Source organism: Hippopotamus amphibius, chromosome 9 (genome assembly GCF_030028045.1).
Source record: "Hippopotamus amphibius kiboko isolate mHipAmp2 chromosome 9, mHipAmp2.hap2, whole genome shotgun sequence".
NCBI lineage: Eukaryota > Metazoa > Chordata > Mammalia > Artiodactyla > Hippopotamidae > Hippopotamus > Hippopotamus amphibius.
The window spans coordinates 67086902-67101104 of record NC_080194.1 but is presented as its reverse complement, the minus strand read 5'-3'; positions in this window follow the sequence as shown (position 1 = coordinate 67101104).

Here is a 14203-nt window from a genome sequence, read left to right as displayed (position 1 = left end):
AAGAATATTCATTGCAGCATTGGAACAGCAAAAGATGGAGAATAACCAAAATGTCTATCAAGAGTGCGATGGTTATGTAAATTGCAGTATATCCACAAAATGTGATTCAAAAGAGTCAAAAAGAATGATACAATCTCTGTGTAATGATATTTTTAAAATCTCTAAAATAAATTAAAAACCAACATGCAGAGCAGTGTATGCAATATGCTATCATTTGTATAAAATTTTAAAAGATATGTATGCATGTATATTAAGTATTTGCATTACTGAATCACTTGCCATACACCTGAAACAAACACAGCATTGTAAACCAACTACACTCCAATAAAATTTAAAAAAAGAAAAAACAAAAACAAAAAAACAAAAATGCAGAGCAGTATATGTAATATGCTATCATTTGTACAAAATTTTAAAAGATATATATGCATGTATTTTACGTATTAAAACATCTCTGGAGTAACATACAAAGGATTGAAAAGAGTGATAGCCTCCAAGGAGGTGAACTAGGAGAGACTTATGCTTTATGTTCATCAGTACTGTTTGAATTTTTTTTCACCAGACACATATATTATTTTTCAAGAAAAACCCAGAGCAATGGCTAAACAAATTATGGCAGATCACCTTGATGATATATGAGTCTGGTACTGTACTGCATTCAAAGCACTCGTATGAGATGGCGTTGTTCATCTCCAACAGAGGGCTAAACTGATGATGGATGAGATGGAGCGCCTGGACAAGGTTCCTGTGTCATTAAGAAGTAGAAGGGATACGAGTCTGGCCCTACCTGGCACCAGCTCCCTGCAGCCTGCCTTGGAAGTACCTAAACTGTGAAAAATACCCCATTTTATTCTAAGTATGACTCTGCATGTCTGTGCTGTTTTTTCACTAGACTGGAAGCTTCTTGAAAGCAAGAGCCATTCATCAGTTTATCATCAGCTACTATCACAATGGCTGATACGTGGTAAGTGCTCAATAAAAGTTTGTTGACATCAACAATTACACGATGGGGGAGGGGGGGTGAAGGGGAAGCTGAGATGAAGTGAGAGAGTAACACAGACATATATATACTACCAACTGTAAAATAGATAGCCAGTGGGAAGTTGTTGTATAACAAAGGGAGTTCAACTAGAGGATGGAAGATGCCTTAGAGGACTGGAACGGGGAGGGTGGGGGGAACCCGAGGGAGGGTGGGGGGGGAGTCAAGGGAGGGAGGGAATACGGGGATATGTGTATAAAAACAGATGATTGAACTTGGTGTACCCCCCCCCAAAAAAAACAAACAATTACACGATTTTCTTTTAGCAGTTGAATACCTATGAGATGTAAATGCTAGAACCTACCATCTTTTCTAAAAGGTAGACTCTTTTGTTTTTATTTTGGGGGGGCCTCACCACACGACTTGAGGGATCTTGGTTCCTCAACCAGTTATTGAACCCGGGCCTCGGCACTGAAAGCACCGAGTCCTAACCACTGGACCACCAGGGAACTCCCAAGGTAGACTGTTTTAATTTCTGTCTTCATTATACCAAGCAATTTAAAAAGGAAAAAATGGAATTGTGATGGTAAACACTGTAGCTGCAGAATTCAGGAGCAAGCTATTCTCTTTGATGTTTGGTTTCCTAGTGGGTAAGAGAATAGTTCGAAACATTCTAAAAACACATGCCTCTCCACATAGCTGACAGGGGTAAGTATGAGCTGACCTTGTGGATTATCCTGTGAAACTTTTCACACGATGTGTCTTGTTTTTAGCTGCATTTGGACTGCTCAGAGCAGGAGTAGTTGGCCCCAAGCCTATTTGTGCCTGGAGGAGTTCTGCCTCATGTCAGAGGATTTCTGCCCCCACCAGCTCTAGTGACGTGCCTCTGAGATGCACAAACACGACACACTGCAAAGCTTATCCAGACTCTGGAAAACTGGTATTTAGACTTTCCAGACCAATCAGCAACTCCTAAACGGCATTTGTTCAAAGCCAAACTGAAAGTTACTAGACATTTTCCAAAATAGTGCTTAAAGCAATACTTAGTTCACTGAATCAATAAAAAAGATTTCTTACAGAGAAATCTTTTATTGGTCTCCCCTAATTTCCCATTTTCTCTGGAGGTGTGAATCAACCAATACTGAACAAGGGTTAGGGGCTGAGATGTGGTTTGGGTCTATCAATTAGGACTTAAAACTTGGGCTTATCAACTTAGAATCTCAGAGAATTCCTTTTCCAGCATCTCCGGGGCAAAGCAGAAAGGTAATAAAAATAGCACAGGCTGAAAGCAGGCTGACCAGAGTTTGAAACTAGGTTCTGTCAACAGCCAGTCATGTGACCTTGGGCAAATTACTTAACTTCTTTGAGGTTCTGTGTCCTCATTTTGCAATGTTGTGGCAAGAATTTGATAGATCATCATCAGCTCACTTCCAAGTATGTTTTAGATGCTCACTAAGTCTTGCCGAGCAAAATGAATTGAATAACATACTTAAGATGACTGGCATATAGAGGAGTTTAATAAATATTAATTCCCTCCCTACTCTCCACCCTTCTTACTTTCAGTTCAGGCTATATGTTGCCCTTTGGTGAATTTTTCCCCTTCAAGGTTGTTCCCAAAGGTCACCAAAGACTATTTTTAACCAGAGAAAAAAATTAATTAAGGCAAAAAGGCAGCATGCAGTGGAGATGTACTCACTTTAGCTTCTAAGCCCCAAAAGGATGGCCTTGTTTTTCTACTTGTTTGATCAAGAATAAACCCGTCCAATGCCACTGAGCAGAGAAAAATTTTAATTTTGGTTTTTAAAACTGTTTATAGTGTTGCAAAATGGGTTAGAAGTAACCAATGGAGAGCAGCCATTGCCAAACCTTGCATTAGAATCTTTTTTACACTTTTCTTACAAAGGCACCATGGATCAGTACTGAGCACATACCTTTAATCTCTGACCAACCTAGATTAGAGTCCCAACTCTGTCACTTATTTCCTTGTGAGCTTGGGCTACTTGCTTAAGCAGTCTGAGCCTCAATATGCTTATCTGTGAAATGTGACTAATAAGACTATCCACCTCATAACAGTATGATTTACAATAGCCAGGACATGGAAGCAACCTAAACGTCCATCAACAGATGACTGGATAAAGACAATGTGGTGTATATATACAATGGAATATTACTCAGCCATAAAAGAGAATGAGATCATGCCATTTGCAGCAACGTGGATGGACCTAGAGATTATCATACTGAGTGAAGTAAGTCAGACACAGAAAGAAAAATACCATATGATATCACTTATATGTGGAATCTAAAAAAATGATACAAATGAACTTATTTACAAAACAGAAATACTCACAGACATAGAAAATAAACTTCTGGTTACCAAAGGGGAAAGTATGGGGCCGGGGGAGGGGATAAATTACGAGTTTGGGATTAACACATACACACTGCTGTATATAACATGTATAAACAACAAGGACCTACTGTATAGTACAGAGACGTACTGTATAGTTATTCAATATCTTGTAAAAACCTATAATGGAAAAGAATCTGAAAAAGAGTATATGTATGTAATATATATGTATGTATAACTGAATCATTTTGCTGTACACCTGAAACTGACACATCATAAATCAACTATACCTCAATTTTTTAAAAAAGAGTATCCACCTCATGAGTTCTGTAAGGACTGAATTAATTACTATGCTTACGATGGTGCTGGCATAAGGCTCACCCTCAAAAAATTGTAGCTATTATTTTCACCATCTCACTTATTATACCCCAAGAGGCAGAGACCATCATTGCCTCTATTTTACAGATGAGGAAACAGAGTCTTAGACGATAAATAGAAAAATATTTAGCATATCACCAGGCAAATAGTAAAAGCTCAAAATATGTGAGCTTAAAAGAAAGAATAAAAGCAATGCCCCCCAACCTGCAGATCAAGATCTGCAATTAGAACTTAAAGTCGAGCACTGATCCTTTATACTCTGTAGGCATTTTGTGTGGAAAGAGAAAACTAAAATGACCTATTAACCTGTCTGTCTACTCCCAAGTGCTAGGAGGATATGGCCAGAGTCCCCATACAGCTAGCGTGTAGGTGTTGTATGTGCTCAGTAAATATTTGCTAGTCAGCTAAGTGAAGTGGTGAGCACACGGGCCCTGTTCAGAATCTTTCCCATCAGGAGCTGTAGTGCAGCTCCCATTCCTGATCCACCCCCTCTCTTCATTGTGACTTCCTTCCTCATCTTAAACCTTCAGGAAAATCAACACAGGACCCTCCTCACTGAAAGACAAGAGGATGTGTGCCTTCAACAAAACACTTGAGCTTTCCTAGAGATGTCAACCTTGCAAATTTCACCGAAAGTCCAAACGCTGGGCCAACCACGTCTAATTGAGAAACTAATTGAGTAGAGTCTTTATTAAAAGTAGGCACTGGAGGGACTTCCCTGGTAGTCTAGTGGCTAAGACTCCAAGCTCCCAATGCAGGGGGCCTGGGTTCAATCCCTGGATAGGGAACTAGATCCTGCACGCTGCAACTAAGAGTCTGTATGCCGCAACTGAAAGATCCCATGTGCCGCAACTAAGACCCTGAGCATCCAAACAAGTAGATAAATGTTAAAAAAATAAAAAATAAAAGTAGGTACTTAAAAGATTGTAACATTTTGGGGGATGAGCAGGACTCATGTTGTTTTGGAAAGGAACATGTTTAAAGCCTGAATAATCAATAGCTAAGCTCTGAAGAACTTACTTGCTTCAGTGATGCATAGTAAAGGGAATGTCCCCAGTAAACGGTAATTTTTATTGTCAGAGAAAGAAGAGCAAGAGTTGAGGCCAAATCCCTTAATAATAAGTTTTCATATCCAAAAGCTCAAATCCGCAGAAGACGGCCTTCAGAAACAGGATTTTATTGGTATGTTTACAAAGACTTGCCTAGAAGACAGGCGGCTGCGATGTAATTGTGAGATTTAAGGTTAGAAGAATTTAGGTTCCAAATCCCAACACTAACATTTTTAGGCAATGTGAACTTGGATTAATCACCTCTCATCTCTGAGATTTGGGTCCCCCATCTGAAAGTAATTCCTAGGATTTTTCTGAGTAACAAGAGAAATATGTGGATTATAGCCCTTTATAAATTGTGAAGTACTCTTAAAAACACTAGCAAGTCCTTTTGTCTCTGGCCCTGTACCAGCAATGCCCTAAGAAAGGAAATACGGTGCTGTGTGTGAGATGCCAGGTTTCCCGTCAGATGGGCTGCAGATCTCACAGGCATTCTTGTATCAGATGTTGAGCCACTGATAGGGTAGAAGGAGACATGAAGGGGAGCTGGGACACAGGACGTTCCAGGTCAGCTTTCCCAGATCTATCTGGCAAGGAACTCTTCACCATCGTTCACCCTCATCAGGAAAACTCATCTGCACTCTCAACTTTCTCAAAGAAGAAACGCCTCTTACAAAGGATCCAGGAACTTGCAGGAAAAAGGGAAACTGGAGGAAGAATGTTATTGCTCAGCATTTTGTTTTCAGAATATTCCTGCAGTGACTTTTCATCTTCAGACTTTTTCATCTTCATGTCAGTGTGAACAGTTGGCATGTTTCATGAGCTCTTTCTTACAGCAGTAGTGTGGTGTCACACACAGAGTTTTAGACTCAAGGCTTGGCTCCAAGGCCCTATCCTTTCATTAATGTGTGACCGTCTGCTACTTTCTTTGAACTATGGTTGCTTCGCAAAACTAAGCAAAGCCATGGAGAAGAAGAAATATCACTTCTTAGCTCACAGTTTTTGCTCTCAGAAGCCACACTTTTAGTTCCCAAGTAGATTCCTCTTGTATTGGTCTCCAAATGGTATTTCCTGAGTTATTCCACTCTCCCCTATGGTTGTGACCTCCAACATGATCTTCTTCATTTGAGAACTTAGTGCCAAGGCCTGAACCCAGCAAACAATAGGTTCTCAGTATATTCTTGTTAAATGACTGACTACAAGCATTAACTTAAAACTCATTGTATTGTCCTTGAGTGAGGCCCCCAAGGTACCTAGCACAGTGCAAAGCAAGTGCTCAAGAAACACAAATTGATTAATTCATCCATTCTGCACTTATCATCTCTTCTTCCTGTTTCACTTGCATCTTCTCATCTTTGGAAGTTGAAATTTCCTGCTGTGTTTTCTGTTTCCCAACTGTCACCAACCACGAGTATAAACTGCCATCTTCTTGGAAAATCTCCCCTTATAGGTAGGGTTTCCAGGTTTAGCAAATAAAAATACAAGACACCAGCACGACAGTGTAAAACAATTATATTCCAATAAAGAGCTTGAAAAAAAAAAGACTATACCTAGGATATCTTAATTTTTGTATAAAAAGGGAGGAAAGAAAAATGTGTATGTAATTCCAAAGACATTCTCCTGAAAAAGGAAATAAAATCAAGAAACACACACACACACACACACACACACACATATACATATACACACACCAAACAAAAAAAAAAATGACATAAAGTTAAATGTGAATTTCAGATAAACAGTGAATAATTTTTTTAGTATAAAGATGTCCCATATAACATTTGGGTCATACTTATACTAAATTTTTTTCACTGTTCCTCTTAAATTCAAATGTAACTGAGATCTGTATTTTATCTGGCAACCCTACCTAGAGGGTCTTACCCCAAGCATTGACACCAACATGAAAGCTGTCATTTCTCGAAATTACACCTTTTAGGCTTCATCCTCATTAATTAGTCAGTCCCCAAACATGCCTAAGGAGACCGCAAGCTGTTTTATTTTCCTTTAAGCACAGGCCCTGCTCAGAGTCGTATGTTGGGGAAGAGAGAATCAAGCCTCTCAGTTTCCTTGCTGATCTCAAGCTTCCTTCCTTCCAGCAATGCTCTCTCTCTCTTCTCATCCATGCGATAGGTGCTTGTAGAAATATTCCATCAGCACCCAGAAATTAGAGCATCCAGACACTAAGCTTAGGTTTCCCTTCTTGCACCACTCCCAAAACCGGTTTATCCTTCCAAATCTCCCTGCTGCTGTCATTGCAGCAGAAACCTCACCTCCTTTTCCAAACACAGGAGACATTTTAACCTCTACCTTTTGTATATCTCCTCCTTTTGTATGTATTAAGTCAAAAATCCTGGGTTGGTTCTTGTTGCTCTTTTTTATTTTTCATTGTTTACCCTGCAGAAACATTTCTTGGACCTGCCTCTTCCATTCCACTTCTCCAGCCAGCCTTGTCAATTTAGTATGTCATCACCTGGGGCCTGGATTGCAGCAACAGCATCCCAGCTCTTCTGGCTCCCTGCATCTGTGCAACTTCTAGTACATTTATTGTTATGTAGTGCCCTTTTCCCATCTGGGATTCCCTTTTGGGAGAAGCTAGCGTGAGTCTCTATTTCCTGTTTAGCAAATCAACACCAGGCTTCACAGCCCCAGCCTTCAAGGCCCCATACATATATAATTTCTTCTCCATGTCTGCTTTCCATAGACTGATGCAATCCAATTTCTATTTGCAAGTCCCTGCTTCTGGCAGCACCAGCGCCATCACTGCATTTGCTTTGAGTCCCTAAATCCCTTCCTTCTCCTCCTCTGGGTCAATCCATGTCCCTTGCCTCCTTCAAAACCCAGCCCATTAGAAGATAACAAAGCCAATCTTGGGGTGAAGAAGGTCTTTCCAAATGAAAGAAAGCAAAAGATGAAAACATAAAGGAAATGTGCAGTAAATTTGGTTACACAAGAATGAAAATTTTCTTTATGTCAAAACGTCCTATAATCAAAACAAGAGAAACTAGGGGAAATGTTTGCCATGTATAATGAAGTTAATATTCTTGATATAATTTTACAAATCAATTAGAAACAGACATTCCAAAAGGAAATGAAGAAAAGATACTAGTATGTGACACACACACAAAGTAGAAGAGGCCAAGGCCAAAAACATGAAAAACTTCAATAGTAATAGAGAAATACAATTAAAATAAAAATGAACTTCCCTTTTCCTTTATCAAAAGGGCATTTTTAGAAAGGATGATACTCAGTGTCAACGTGAGTGCAAGAACAGAATCTTTCACACATGCTTTAGCAATTTCAGAATGTTCTTTCTTGTGCTTCTTTAAAATTGCATAGATTTGAAAAAATATTACTTTTTTACCTTATTAGCAGTATTTCCAATTTTTTCTGCAATAAATATGTATCCTTTTTACAGTTAACAATATGCACAAATATATTTTTCAAAATCCTATAAAAATTAAAGGGAAGATGAGAGAGAAGAAGGAAAGGACACTGTCTTAACTCTGATAGACATGGTTTGGGAATCCCTCATGGCCACTAATAGCTCTTATTAACCTCTCAAGTCTAGAATCCGCACCTCAGAGAGCTGTTGTTAAGAGGAAAACAAAAAATAGCGAATAACCTGTTGCCACAGTACCTGGCATTTCATAAACACTCAAAAAATGGTGGCATCTATTAGTATTCTGTTGCATCCTCAGCATAGAGTTTGTGTTCTGCATATAGTTGGTGCTAAACTAAAATATCTGACTGATGATGTGATTTTATCTGGACTTTTAATATTTTTGTCTACCCCAGACTCTCTTTCCCCTTTTCCTTTCCTCCTGCCTCTTCCACATCCATCTATCCATCCCCTTTCTCCTTCTCATTACACTCCATGTCTTATGGAACAATCTTTCCCAAGTACTCTGAATAGCATTTTTCAAAATCCAACTCCAAAAGCCACAGACTTGTCAGCCTCACCTGAAGGTCAGCAGCAGTGGCAATGGTTCCCAGTTTCTCTTCATTCTTGCTCCTTGTTTTACTAATACCTGGCCTGAAAATCACCTGTCCTCGGGATGCCTCCTATGCTTGACTGCATTTGTTCACATGAGTGCTTCCCAGTGGCTTGTGGCAGGTCTGTCTGCTGGCCTTTTCTTTCCTCCAGGCTGAAGCTAATTCTATGTTTCTTATGATGCTTCCTGCATGTTCGTATTCATCAGTCTTGTAAATTGTTTACAGCTTTTACCAGTAAGCAAAAGATCCCCCTTCCCTTTCTTGGCTTCCCTCCTTTCATCCCTTCCACTCCTTCACCCTCCCCTCCTGAAAATATAATTATTATTTTTTCTTTTTCTCTGACATAAATTTGTATTTTCTGTGGGAAAGTAGGGTGAAGGTTTCTGTGCCTATGACCCACAGGCACGATATTGACTATACGTCCTTGTATTATATTGATATTTCAAAAACATACACTAAACACTTTAGGGCAACGGATAAGAGTAATAACAATAGCAGGATGTGAAGCTGTAGTAGTTGTGGCTCATGGGCTCTAGAGTACAGGCTCAGTAGTTGTGGCGCATGGGCTTAGTTACACCGTGGCATGTGGGGTCTTCTGGGACCAGGGATTGAGCTCATGTCCCCTGCATTGGTAGGCGGATTCTTAACCACTGCGCCACCAGGGAAGTTCCAATCAAAATGAATTTATCAAACACAGAGCATATACCATGTGCTGAGCACTCTACTAAAAGCACTTTGCAAACATTACCTCATTTAATCTTCACAACAGATACTATTATATCTCCTTTTAAGATGAGGAAACTAACATCCCACAGATCCCACAGTTAGTAAGAGGTGGAACCCAGGCAATCTGGTACCAGTGTCCATATTCACAACCACTGCATCGTACTTTTCTCACTCATGCCTTGCACATAGTAGGAACTGAAGAATTATCTGCAAGTCCCTCCTAACCTTTTTTTTTTTTTAAAGATTTATGTACATATGTATGTATACATGTATGTATGTATTGGCTGCGTTGGGTTTCATTGCTGCTCACAGGCTTTCTCTAGTTGTGGTGAGCGGGGCTACTTTTCATTGTGGTGTGTGGACTTCTCACTGTGGTGGCTTCTTTTGTTGCAGAGCACAGGCTCTAGGTGCACAGGCTCAGTAGTTGTGGTGCATGGGCTTAGTTGCTCCGTAGCATGTAGAATCTTCCTAGACCAGGGATTGAACCTGTGTCCCCTTCATTGGCAGCTGGATTCTTAATCACTGCGCCACCAGGGAAGTCCCCCTCCTAATCTTTTTAGCCAAATCAAAGAGTAATGACCACACATTCCCAGAAAAGCACCTCTTACTTAGTCTTTGATCAAAACAATTGACTGCTTTGCAGACAGGCTAAAATTCCAACCCAGTCTGGTACAAAGCAACCAAACTGGGGTATTTTTTTTTTTTTTACTGTCAAGAGGCTAGTTCCCCTAGGGCCAGTGACTCTGTAATGATAAATACCCTAGGGTGTGAGGAGGTTGACATTTTTTTAAAGGTTCCTTTGGACTCCACAGATCCTTTTAGAGGTATACCATTTGGTAAGCTCCTTTGATATTTGTTTTCTCATTTAACTCTCACAGCTACCTTATAAAGTACCATTTATAGACCTAATTTATATTGACAGAGAAACTGGGGCTCATAAATGTTCAGTCCCCCAAGGTCACGCTGGCCAGGAAGTATTTAGGATTTGAACTTTGGACTGTCCAAAGTCATCGAAGTTTCCATGATCCTACTCTTAGAGATGGCAATATCTATAAGGCTGCCCTTATCGCCACTGGGCCCAGACGCCTCACCTGTGGACTCAGAGTTCTGACTACTTGTGTGAACCCAGGTGTGCACATTTGGAAGCACTCTCTGTTCTCAATCAACAAGGAAGGAGTAACTCGGGCAGTAACATTTTCCCTTATAACAGAGCATGTAGAGTAAGTCTTCATGACACCAAGGTAGTAGCTCTGATTTAAAGCCACGATAAGGGGCAGGGAACATTTTGATCTAGCCAGTCTGTGACTCTACCCATCAAATTAATGATACTAAAATTCTTTGAAGGTTCAGACTGCTATGAAAGACAATTGTAAAAGCCTTGGATTTTGATTGTATTTAACCCTGATTCAATAATAGTAACAGCTGGTGTTGCTGGGTAGGTTTGGTTGCGAGTGCGTCTTTAAGACATTTGAGGATGTGGCTAGGAATATAGTTGACACCTCTGGTGTTGATATTTCTTATTGAAATCAGTATGCACACCGACTTAACATTTTTTTTTATTGAAGTGTAGTTGACGTACAATATTATGTAAGTTTCAGGTGTACAACATAGTGATTCACAATTTTTAAGTTATACTCCATTTATAGTTAGTATAAAATATTGGCTATATTCCCTGTGTTGTACAGTATACCCTCATAGTTTATTTGTTTTATGCATAGTAGTTTGTACCTCCTAAAACCCCACCCCGAACTTGCCCCCTTTCCCTCTCACCACTGGTAACCACTAGCTTGTTCACTATATCTGTGAGTCTGTTTCTTTTTTCTTATATTCATTAGTTTAGTTTTTAGATTCCACATATAAGTGATATCATATCGTATTTGTCTTTCTCTGTCTGACTTATTTCACTTAGCACAATGCCCTCCAAGTCCATCCATGTTGCTGCAAATGGCATTATTTTATGGCTGAGTAGTATTCCATTGCATATATCTACCACATCTTCTTTATCCATTCATCTGTTGACACTGACTTTTCTTGAAGTAAGCAATGCAACCACTAGATGTTCCACACATTTATGTTTCTAAGCAGAACCTCAACTCTATTCAAAAAGAAATTCCAAAGTGGTTCCATCTCAAGGCATTTTTTTAAAGTTTACTGTATTAAAGTATAGTTGATTTAATGTTAACTTCAACTGTACAGCAAAGTGATTCAGTTATACATATATACATTCTTTTTCATATTCTTTTCCTTGTGATTTATCATGGGATATTGAATACAGTTCCCTGTGCTATACAGTAGGACCTTGTTGTTTATTCATTCTATATATATTCAATAATAGTTTGCATCTGCTAATCCCAAACTCCCAATCCATCCCTCTCCCTCCCTCTCCCCCTTGGTAACCACAAGTCTGTTCGCTATATCTATTTCTGTTTCATAAATAAGTTCATTTGTGTCATATTTTAGATTCCACATATAAGTGATGTTATATGGTATGTCTTCTCTGTCTGATACTTTACTTAGTATGATAACCTCTAGGTTCATCCATTTGTTGCTGCAAATGGCATTATTTCATTCTTTTTTATGGCTAAGTGGTATTCCATTGTATATATGTACCACATCTTTATCCATTCATCTGTTGATGGACATATAGGTTGTTTCCATATCTTGGCTATTGTAAATAGTGCCGCAATGAACATTGGGGTGCATGTATCTTTTCGAATTATCTCTGGATATATGTCAAGGCACTTTTAAAAAAAGTAAATAAATTTATATATTTATTTATTGGCTGTGTTGGGTCTTCACTGCTCCACACGGGCTTTCTCTAGTTGCAGCAAGCAAGGGCTACACTTCATTGTGGTACTCGGGCTTCCCATTGCAGTGGCTTCTCTTGTTGTGGAGCACGGGCTCTAGGCACGCGGGCTTCAGTAGTTGTGGCTTGTGGGCTCTAGAGCGCAGACTCAGTAGTGGTGGCACATGGGTTTAGTTGCTCTGCAGCATGTGGGAACTTCCCGGACCAAGGGTCGAACCCATGTCCCCTGCCTTGACAGGCAGATTCTTAACCACTGCGCCACCAGGGAAGTCCCAAGTCTTAATATTGGCTTGCAATGTCCAGAAAATAAATCAAACCTGTTAATTGATTGGGAGTATTTAAAAGGGAGTATGCCAAAAAATTATCCCCGACAGGGCTACAGATTCTTCCTAAGAAGCAACTCTTAAGTTTGCCTCAGTATCCAAGGGTATGAGTCAAACCTGCAAACTCTATGCTGGGACTGAAAGAGTAGCCCAAAGCTACTCTTCCAGGACACAGCCTGGAAGATTTACTTTTAATAAAAATGAAATATTGATTTTTTCTTTTCCTTTTTTAAAAAGCAATATGTGGTCAATGTAGAAAAATTTGAAAACAAAACAAAGCTATAAAGCAAAGTAATTTTTTTTAGAAAGTCACCTCAGGGACTGTGCCTGAAGTCACATACAAAATAATTCTACTAATTCAGTTCTGAGTACATTAATGCTGCGATTTTGATGGTGGTTTCCCTTTAGAAACAATAAGTATGATCTCAGGATTTATTTTAAAACATTTTTTTAATCATCTTATTGTTTCGAGGAAAAAAAACAACTTTTGGGGCTTCCTAGGTGGCGCAGTGGTTAACAATCCGCCTGCCAATGCAGAGGTCACGGGTTCGATACCAGCTCCAGGAAGATCCCACATGCTGCGGAGCAACTAAGCCCGTGTGCCAAAAAAAAAAAAAAAGCAACTTTTGTGGTGGAAGCTATAGCTACTAATGCATAGAGTGCCTGTAAAAACCAACCACAAAAGAGGAAACTCTCAGAAATGCTTGATCCTTGCTTAACATCCAAGCTTTTTGTCCTAGGATTTGTGGTTACTCCATGTGTCTTGACACTTCTCAGATAATCAGATATTGTGCCTGGGTTGAGTGCCCTGTTCCAGGGTTTATTTATTGAATTGATCGTCAGTATTTACAGCAGGGGACATTAAGACAGAGATTGTTAAGCTTGAAGGAGTATTTATGTTTTCTATTGTTAGCAGCACCCTGGAATTAAATTAGTACAAAGAAAGAGACGAGCAGAACAGTCCCCTTAATAGCAGATTATAGGAATAAAATGGTAGGTGCAAAATGGGTGACGGAAATCCTGAAATTATGCATGTTTGAGGACTGCTGATCCGTAAAGTGAATTTTCATCATTCTTCATGAACTCGCTGTATTTCAGATTTTGTGACTTTCTAGGAAGCTTAGACTGTCCTGCTCTTGGGATAGGAACAGCTTGACGTGGGAGAACACTCTTTGAGGATAGTTTCTGAAAATAGAGTGTTTAGTACTAGATCATGAGGTTGTAAGTGATTTAATAAAGTGTTGCCTGTTGGAAAGGTGGAACCATAATCTGGAAGAGTCAAATTAGCATGATTAGGAGCAGGAGGGAGGAGGTCTAAGGCTCATGAGATAGAGAGTAGAGAGGAAGACTGCTGAGAGAGAATTAGGACTGGAGGCAATCTTTTTTTTTTTTTTTTTTTGGGGGGGTACACCGAGTTCAATCATCTGTTTTTATACACATATCCCCGTATTCCCTCCCTCCCTCAGCTCCCCCCCCCCGCCCTCCCTCAAGTCCCCCCCACTCTTCCCGTCCCAGTCCTCTAAGGCATCTTCCATCTTCGAGTTGAACTCCCTTTGTTATACAACAACGTCCCACTGGCTATTTTACAGTTGGTAGTATATATATGTC